Here is a 10,441-nt window from a genome sequence, read left to right as displayed (position 1 = left end):
ACTTGGGGGTCATGATTGAACACAAGATGAACATGAGCCTTCAATGTGATGCTGCGGCTAGTAAAGTGAGCAAAACACTGGGTTGCATCCATAGATGCTTCTCAAGCAAATCCCAGGACGTCATTCTCCCCTTGTACTCAGACTTGGTGAGGCTGCAGCTAGAGCACTGCGTCCAGTTTTGGGCTCCACAATTCAAAAAGGATGTGGAGAAGCTTGAGAGAGTCCAGAGAAGAGCCACGTGCATGATCAGAGGTCAAGAAAACAGACCTTATGACGGCAGGCTGAAAGCTATGGGACTCTTCAGGCTGGAAAAGCACAGGCTCAGGGGTGATCTGATAACCACCAGGATTTGGGGGAACGTTTGTTTACCAGAGTGCCCCAAGGAATGACAAGGTCTAACAGTTATAAACTCCTGCAAGACCATTTGAGGCTGGACATAAGGAAGAATTTCTTTACTGTCCAAGCCCTCGAGGTCTGGAATAGCCTGCTATCAGAGGTGATTCAAGTACCTACTTTGAACGCCTTCAAGAGAAATTTGGATGTTTATCTCGCTGGGATCCTATGGCCCCAGCTGACTTCCTGCCCCTGGGGCAGGGGGCTGGACTTGATGATCTTTAGAGGTCCCTTCCAGCCCTAATGTCTATGAAACAAATGGATATGAGTAAAAGGTAACCGTGACAACACAAACATGTTTTCATGCAGACTAGCTGGGCGGGAAACGGATTTCTTCATGTTTTGACATGCTTAAGTGGCAATATCTGTATGTTTCAAGGCAAAGGTGAAGTGTATGAAGGGATTTAAAGGAGGATAGATTTTTTAGTCTTTTGTGGGAGTCAGTGTCATGCACAGAAGACAATATGTGAAAAAGCATTGAGATACCTGTGTAAGTTGTAGACTAATAGCACATTGGTTGGGAGCACTGATAGAGGGAAAGTGTTTGTCAGTGATATTTTCTGGCAATAACACTGAAAAATAAGGTGAGGCTTACTCATGAAGCCTTAGATATGAGGACAAGAAATGGAATATGACATAATGAAGGATGGAAAAACTGGGTTATGGTCTTGCTGAAGGGTTGACGATCAAGGCAATGAGCATTAAAAGTAACTTGGCCAACAGCACTTTTAAAGAATTTGAGGGGGCATGACTTGAAAGGAGGAAACTGAAATGATAGTGATAAGGGTCTAAATGGGTAACTCCCGTTACTGCACAGTCCCAGCAGCACATGGGTCATTTCCGATGCTACTGTGTAGTAGCAACAAGCTAGTGTGCTGTAGCTCATTGCTACTACACAGTAGCGTCAGCATCGTGGTTTGTGCCCACCAATGCTACGTTGCTGTAGAGAAGAGCTATGTCACTGTAGTTCATCGTTACGGTGATGTAGTGTCTCATGTAGACATGCCCATTGAGAACTTTTGCAGTGGGGATGGAGGATAAATGCCAAATCTTAGATATGTTATGAAAGAAAATAGAAGACCTGGATAGAGCAGGCATGTGAGGGTCACATAAAAATGGTACTCAGTTACAAGTCTGAGTGACTAGGAGGCTAATGATGTAACCAGGGGGAACTGAGAATGGGAGAAGACATTGAAGGAAGAGATTGACTCAATTTTAGCAATATTTACTTAAGCTTCTGGAGGTACAATCCTGAGAAGATGCCAGGGGCAGACTGAAATGCAGGACTGAAAAGAAGGGAAGAGATAAAAAGCTGATTAGGCAGCCATGTGAGTAGATAAAATTACAGGACTATACAATAGAGGAAGACAGGCAGTAGCCAAGGAAAGAATCCTGTGGGATGCCCATTGATAGGGGGAGAGGAGGGAAATGAAACAAAGATATGATTGAGAGATGGAAGGAGGTCCATGAGAGTATGGAATCAGGAAGGCCAGATGATAACAGGATTTTGAAAAGCAGGGAATAGTCAACAGTACCAAAGGTTTGGAGGTGAAGAAGAATGAGGACAGAATAGTAGCCTTGGAATTTGGGCATTTGGAAGTTGAGTGAGAGGATATTTACTGAACACTACTGAGCCTTGTATTGACTCTCAGGACAATTCTCTCTTTCTTTTCCTGTGCTACAACCTGGCCGTTTAACTCTACCTTGTGCTCAGAAAGGTACTGAAAGGAAATTAGCAGGAGAGAACAGAAGGAAAAATTGCTAAAAATATACAGTGAATCATGTCAAATTATCTCTCCCAAAAATCACAATGTATTCCTATTGCCATAGCAACTATGGTTGTTAGATTATTGCAGGCTGTTTCTTTGCTAAATTCTTTTGGAAGCTCTGCTAATCTCCAGCATGATTTCCACATGAAGACTGATGAAGAGTGACTCTGAAAATGAACATTGCCTCTTCTTACTCCCTTACCACTTTCCTGAGGATGAGACCTTCAAGACCATGTTTTCAAAGGTATTTTGGCACCTGAAGATGCAAACTGGAATTAGTTAGATTTTCAAAAGCATTTAGCTGTCCAACTCCCATGAGTTCAATTGGATTTAGGCAACTAGGTACTTCTGAAAATACCAGTAGGCATCCATGTGCCTCTTGGTTCCTAAATAACTTTGAAAACCTGGACCCCAGTTCTTATTTCTAGCTTAGTGAACTATATCCTGTTTAGTTTGGGACAGGGTTTATTACTCACAGTTAGACCATTTTGCTGCAGTCTGTCCACTTTTACCAGCTGTGGAATATTCCAGGCAATCACAGTTATGGCACCCTCTACCAAAAAGCAATGAGGGGGAAAAAATAAATATGAGGAAGAAGAGACAAAGACAGACCCCATCCTCTTGTCTTTTTCAAATCAACTACTTCCAGCCCTATTAAAGTTCCTCATAAACTGTGAGGACTGATATATGAAATTGGAAAAGATGAGGGACACAACAAACTTAATTATCAGTGGGTCCCTCAGTCTGTACAGGACTACAAATCATTTATTAGGAGATCAAGGCTTAAGTTCATGTCTTCAGGTACATATAATTTGTATTCCTTTTCTTTCAAGTAGTGAGCAATCACATAAGAGAAGAAAAACTTACGTAAGAAGCAGTTTGGAAAACTTTAGGATCTAAGTTTGCCTTTGCTGTTTGATGAAGTGTAATGAAATGCACATGTAGGGAAACTTCAGTTTTCCTTTAACCTGCTCAGCCAAGAGCTGGGCATAACTCCACTACTCTGGCATTACTGAAATATGGCAAGCCAAGTTACACATTCTTTAGCCAATGACTCATAAGGCTCTGGTAGTTACAGTCATTCATGTCTATGTCCAATTTTAAATCCTGGATGTACACAGATAGCCACCTCGTCAAACTAAAGAGCTGCATATGATGCAGGTAAAACTTAATCACTATCATCCCATCCTACTTTCTTAAGAAGAGAGCACCAATAGATGCCATAGCATACCTATAGGGAAGTTCAAAGACATTTATGGAAGAATTCCTGAAGCAACTGAAATACTAGGTCTTCAGGGGAAAATTGTAAGAATAGGTAGTTAAACTACTTGATTTTCCAGGATGTTGCCATGGTTTAGTAAATTAACAGAGCACTATAATTGTCAACAAAAATTAAAAACTGTCATGCTTGCCTTCTAGCATGTTGGAACACAGAAGGATGATATTTCCTCCTTATGAGAAGAGTTAAAAAATTGTAATGGATAAAAATGGCTGCCAACAGGCATGGGACTGTTCAGTGCTTCCTGGTCAAAGAGGATTTGCACTCAGGTCTCTTAAAGCACAGCGATGCCACCACTTGACTATCCACACAAGCCTATTCCACACAAGCTTCTGTTCCTGATTATACCTTATGATTTCTGAGATACATTGGTAAATCAAAAGCTGATCTCGGAGATTCTCTTTGGCATCAAGAATGTGCACAATGTGTGTGGTAGCACTATACAGGCAAAGTCTTTTGGAGAATAAGAAATCTGTTTATCAGAGAAGCTGAATAGTTACTGCTTCTCTTCAGATTTCACTTGGAACTTCGAGTGTTCTGCCCTTCTGAAGATCAGGCACTCAAGTGCCTAACTACTGCACGGGTTTAGGTTGTAGCCGTGTTGGTCTATGGACATAGGCAGACAAGGTTCCTTGGGTGAATTTGATATTTTTTATTAGACCAACCCAAATAGTTGGAGAATAGTTATTAAGCAAGCTTTTGGGTTCAAAAACCCTTCGTTAGGCTAAGGAAGTTTCAGCAGTTGGTGTGTGCTCTTCCTGGATGGAATGAAAAGTAAAGAAGCCAGGGGCTGGGCTGGGCTGGGCTGGGGAGTCAGTTGCCAGGCAGATTATAATGTATCAAAAATCCAATGTCTATGTTTAGTCCCTGATCTCTAGTATCCAGCAGGTTGATGAAATGGAGCTCATAGGCTCGTCTCTGGGAAGTGTTGTGTAAATTTCCCTTGAGGATCAGGACTGAGAGATTGGAAAGAGAGTGGCCCTCCTGGTATAACGTGGTCTGTATTTTACCATTCTGGATACTGATCATTGTGTCTAAAAAGGAGATGTTGGTGCTGGAGATGGACTATTCAAGAGATAGTCAGATGGGGGTGTTGATTATTGAATTTGTGATGAAAATTAATCAGATATTGCAAGGTTTTCAGTCCTAATTATGAAAAAGCCATCTATATATCTTAAGTATATAAGTGTTAGTTATTGAAAGTGAAGTTGTGTGTGAGGATGAAGTGTACAAGTTCAGTAATACCTTTAAGTCTGTTCTCTGAGTTATAAACTTGCCCTTGTAGATACGTAAGTTAGGCTTGGATGCCATCCTGGTAAGGGTTGTTAGTTTAAAAGTTAGTAATATCCATGGTGGCTAAGAGTGTATTACTGGGAAATTGGTCTATGTTTTTAAGTTTTCATAGAAAGTCTGTTGTGTCTTGGACAAAACTTGCTCTTTGGGTGAGAAGAGGTTTTAGAATGGATTCGATGAAACCTGATATTTCCTCAGTTAAGGTTCCATGGTTGGATGTTATAGGTCTGCCTGGGTTGTTTGTGGATTTTAGGGACCATATAAAAAGTTACTGGGTTGAGTAGGGGGGAATCAAGTTCTGTAGTTTTTCTTGTGGCTTAGAGAAAAATGATTTGATAGTGATTTTTGAGTTTTCAGGTGAAAAGGGGAGTTGGATCTTCCTCTAATTTTTCATAGTAGGGGATGTCAAAGAGTTGTCTGTTGCCTTGTTTAAGTTGACTTCACAGTTAAGAATAATTATACCTCCTCCTTTATCTGCTGGTTTTATTACTATTTGGTGGTTGGATCTTAGCGATTCTATGGCCTTTTTCTCTGGTAGAGAGAGGTTGTTGCGGTGGCGTGTGTTGCTGATTATTTCATTGTTCATTCTTTCCCTGAAGCAGTCAATGTAGCGGTCAAGGTTAGGGTTTTGTCCACTGTGAGGTGTCCAATCTGATGTTTTTTGGGGCTTTTTGGCATTGATCCTTTCCTGAATGTTGTCAGAGGATGAGTTGTTGTTGGGAGTGGGTTCAGTTTCCCAGAGACGAGCCTATGAGCTCCATTTCATCAACCTCCTGGATACTAGAGATCATGGACTAAACATAGACATTGGATTTTTGATGCATTATAATCTGCCTGGCAACTGACTCCCCAGCCCAGCCCAGCCCAGCCCCTGGCTTCTTTACTTTTCATTCCATCCAGGAAGAGCACACACCAACTGCTGAAACTTCCTTAGCCCGACGAAGGGTTTTTGAACTCGAAAGCTTGCTTAATAACTATTCTCCAACTATTTGGGTTGGTCTAATAAAAGATATCAAATTCACCCAAGGAACCTTGTCTAACTACTGTACCTCATTTCTGAGGCACAATATCAGTGGCTTGAATGCTAGTTTGCAGAGTTGAAGGGAGCTCTCCAAATTATCATTTCAGATTCCAACTGTGGAAACTGTCAGGATAGGGGACCAGAAACCTAGAGATTAAAGATTTCTGAGTTTCTGAAGAGGAAGCTGATTCGAATATGAGCTATCACAAAAGGAAGTTATTTCCATCTCCTCTGAGTAGTAACCTCTCACAAATCTTGCAAGCTGCATGGATCAGGGGCTGGAGCCCAGCTGCAGGGAATTAGAGGGTAATAGCCTTTCTGCCTTGTAGTGCTGGGCCACCTGATGGGGATGATTGGCTGGCCCTGGAGAAAATTAAAAGATCCCAGAGAGATGTTTTAGGGGAGGAGGGAAGATGAGAAGAAAGGTAATATTGAGAGACTGTGTTGGTACTTGCCCTGGATAGGTGAGGTAGGGAGTGTTTTTTGTTGATGTTTTGTTTAGTTTGAGGTAGGAAAGGAAGAAGGCTGATTCCTGAGCCTGGCTGAAGGGGAATAACCTGCTACAGTGCAGAACTGCTAGGCAAAGTTCCCAAGCCAGCAGTCTCTCCTAAAACTACAGGAAGTGATACAGGGGTAGTCCATACCTTGCTTCTGGAATGTAATGGTCTGGTATGGCTACCTCCTTCTATTGTAATCTAGAGGGAAAGAAGAGAGGTTGAATATTTACTAAAAGGCATTGTTAGGGAAAAGTGTTGTTGGGTTTTTTTTAAATGACCCCCAGGTAAATGGCTGTACAGTACCTAAAGAATGGACCAGGAAGCACAATTTCTGTCTCTCCCTTCCCAAAGGGAGAGGAGAAGCAGCTTATGCCAAGTATACAGCTAGCTTAGTATACCTTCCTTGGCATGCTGCAGGGTAAAGCCAAAGCTTCCCAACTCTCATGCTTAGGGACTTTAAGTGGCTGATAGTAGGTCTTCAAATCTATGCCTCCCCCTTTACTGCTACCTCAGTAAGGGTTGCCTGTGCACAAGGTTGCCAACTAATTGTAAATTTATGGACAGATCATTTAAAAAGAAAACCCTGGAAAAATTTACCTAGCTATTTAAAAACAGAACAAACTCTAAGCAACAGGAGCTTGATTGTCTGCCCTTCTACACTTGCCTCTGATGAGGGATTTTCAGAGTAGAGCACTATCAACTGGTGTTTGATTGGGAGCACAGAACCCTGCAGGAAGCATTTTCTCACAGTTTTGTAGACTGGAGCCCCCTTCTTCTCTTTCCTGCCCTCCCCCCACCCCCCAGACATGTGCTGGTACTGGTGAGTCTCTGCCTGTAACACTGCTGCAGGCAGGCAGAGTGTAGTTATCTTTCTTTGGGGGTCTATGCCAAGATGGGGGGGTTGGGAGGAGGATAGGTTTGGGGAGCAGCACAGAACAGGCTGTAATTGGGAAAATCGGGGTGGGGCAGTGAATAGGGGACCCCTGGGATGGGGGGCAGGATGGTATAAAACCCCTGCTGCAGGCAAGCAGGGTTGCCAACCCAAGCCTGACAACCAAACTTTATTATAGCTGGTATTAAACCCTATATTTGAACCCATCCTTTTCCAAGGCCTTTCAGAAGGGTTACACTCATGTTATATAAAATAGGGCTGTTCAACTGTGGGCTACGTGCAGCATGCAAGGGGTTAAGTTGTGGTCCCTGGGCTCCCACCTGGATGCCACTCCACCTATCACTCTGGCTGCAACAGCAGCCAGAATCTCCAGGCTCATCCTCTCTCCTATGGCTTCTACATTCTGTGCCTGCTCGAGGGGGCAGCTTGGCACAGCGTAACATATAACAGGGTGCCAGGGCAAGTCTGGGGCAAGCACAATGCAGCACTTGGGGGGTGGGTCTTATGCAGATATGCATTGCAGTGGTGGGAGGATCATTCACACAGGGTTGTTGCAGTGTGTGGGGGGGAGGTGGTATCCATGTGGGCATGTGCTGTAGCACAGGTGGAGGTTCATATGGTATGCAGCTCAGGAGCCAGTGACTCCTGCTACTACCACCCCTGCTCATATGGGCTGTAGGGCACGTGACCCCCAACCACTTAAAAGTAAAAACATACCAGTACATCAATAAAAATGTTTGATTGTCAGTAAAAGAAAAAAAGTTGTCTTGCTGGTACAGAGAGGTAAAGGACTACTTTAAGCCCCCTTACTGTACTGTATGACTACCAACAATATCACATATAACCACATACACAGTTTAGTGCCATATTGGTTGAGCTGCAAGTCAAGACCCTCAATACAACTTGTATAACTCCTATAGGACAAGCGTGTCTTTTACATACAACTACACTGTAGAACAAAAGGAATTTTGCCAAGAGAGTGACTTAACATATGCACACAAACACATTTATTACAGTAAATACAAGTATATTCACAGCACTTTGTAACTGCTTTGTTGTTGTGTGTGAAACTGAAACAATCTCAACTTATTAACAATGATATGAAATTTTCATAAAGGAAGTGTATATTCTGTACTGAATCATCTTCTTTAATAAGTACAGTCAACATGTCTTGAGACAAACTCCACTCATGCTCCTTAAAATGATGCCATTTATAAAACCAATGAGACTTATAGTGTGATTAAGTGCTTGATGTGCTGACATTTCATGGACAGAACATAGAGAACTTTTCATTACTACAGTTTCATCTAGTAAGTTGGAATCTGACAAGGCCTCACAAGTATAGATGTTAGAATAAATTCCATCTTGGCCTTACTATACGTAGGTAGGCTCAGTTGGAAGCTCATGTAATTGGCAACATATCAAGATAAGCAGTCAGTCTGAAAAGAACAATAAGGAAAAGGAATTCCATTCAAAGAGAATATAAAGAGGTAGGGAATTCTGACATCTATCTGTCTATAAAAGCTGGGAGAACTGTGACAGTTTATGGAAGTGATAGTATGTTGTGATAGTCTGAAACAGCAGGGAACTATACTCAGTAACCCAGGAGATCCTTTCAGTCCTATGGTCCTACAGCATAAAACCAGAATTTTTATTTTGTTAAAGATATTGGACAATATGGAGCCCTGAAAAACTAAGAGAATCCAGTTGCAGTACAGTGTACCATATAGAGAACTGTTTCTTCTAGATGGAATGATTCTCCCGTGAATCTGATTAGTGACCTTACAAATGAAGTTCTGGAATACGCGTTTTAGACAGGTACCAAGTAAACTGAAAGTTTATCTGTATGTCCAGGCAAGTGAACTTATTAGAGCCATTCTAATCCAGCTATCATGCTTCCAGTTTCACAGCCAGCACAGGCAGAGGTAATTTGAAGTATCTGCTCAGTGTTTGCTTTGGTTGGTATAGACTTATCCAACTCCACTAGTCACAGCACCAGTACCCCTCACCCATAATGTAATTAAGAAAGGTGCTCTGTAAAAGTTTCCTGACTGCAAGTTGAATAAATCAGGCTCTAGATCTTCTGTTGAGCTGTCTGGTGCTAGAGTTTGGCTCCTTTCCCCTTGTAGCTACTTCCTAAAAGCAAATGGTGGGAGAGTGCAGTACCGAAGTTTTTGTGGTGTAAAATGTGATTGTCACAACAAACTGTCCCCATTTCTGACAGACCCAAAACACAACCTGGTCAAAACAGCAGGCATGTAAATCATGTGGTTCATTACATTGGAAACAGATGTCCTCTCATTATCAGCTTGCCTAAAGAGAACAGATGTCCTCTTAGTGCATCCTGCTTGCTTGTCTTTCTGGATGGCTGTCACACTTGGAAACTTGTGTGCATCTTGCACAGCAACTGGTCCTTGCTTCCCTCCAGCTATGGCTGGTTGAGGATGAATAGCTATGACTTTGTCATACAAGAGCAATTACTGGGACAGTGAGCTTTATGGAAGTGAGGCTAGATTGCTGTAGGCCATGTTAAAAACCTGCTACATGGATCCTGGCTCTGGTCCCTAATGCCAGTTGCTTCATCATTTATTATGGAAGCATGGGTCCAAACACTATATAGAGACTATTTTTTAGCACAGATGCCCTTGGTTGCAGTTTCCTGGACAAAAATGTCTAAGAGAGATTTCCATTAACAGCTGAAGCATCTAACTGAGGTTAGATGACAAAGGTCACATTAGTTTTTTTTAAAGCTACATTCTGGGAATTAAACTTCTCCAGCTTGCTGGACAATTAAATTTAAGTTCCTTTACCTTCTTTTGGGTGTTTTTTTTCACAGATCAGAATATATCACTATGTTCCACAGGCTGAGATCAAGGCAAGGTCACAGCTCTGGAGAGCTCCATGCTGCCAGTTAGAGAACTGGGGGAGGTCAACCTTACTTTACATAATTGTGCCCAAAACACAGCTCAAGAGATTATTATTTCTTTAGCTGGACTAATAAGCTTGAGCCCTGCACACAGCAATTTTGCTTTGCTCAGCCTTGAAATGATTTCACTGATCTGCACTTCATGTTATGGCCTTGGTTTAAGAATGCATGATGTCCAACTTGCAGATTAAAGACAGACTGCCAAATGTTTCTGTACCCGCCTCCGTTCCACCAGGAGTTCGCGCGCCGCCTTCGCCCGGACCCGATGTTTTGCACACCCAGGCTTCGTTGGTATCGCCCAGGTCTTGCCCCGCCTGGTATAAAGGGAGACCCCAGAACCCGCCTGCCACGACTTTGATGACCCTTTAAGT

This window comes from Alligator sinensis, unplaced genomic scaffold (genome assembly GCF_000455745.1).
Source record: "Alligator sinensis unplaced genomic scaffold, ASM45574v1 scaffold686_1, whole genome shotgun sequence".
Taxonomy (NCBI): domain Eukaryota; kingdom Metazoa; phylum Chordata; order Crocodylia; family Alligatoridae; genus Alligator; species Alligator sinensis.
The sequence above is the reverse complement of the archived record's forward strand: the minus strand, read 5'-3'. Positions refer to the sequence as shown.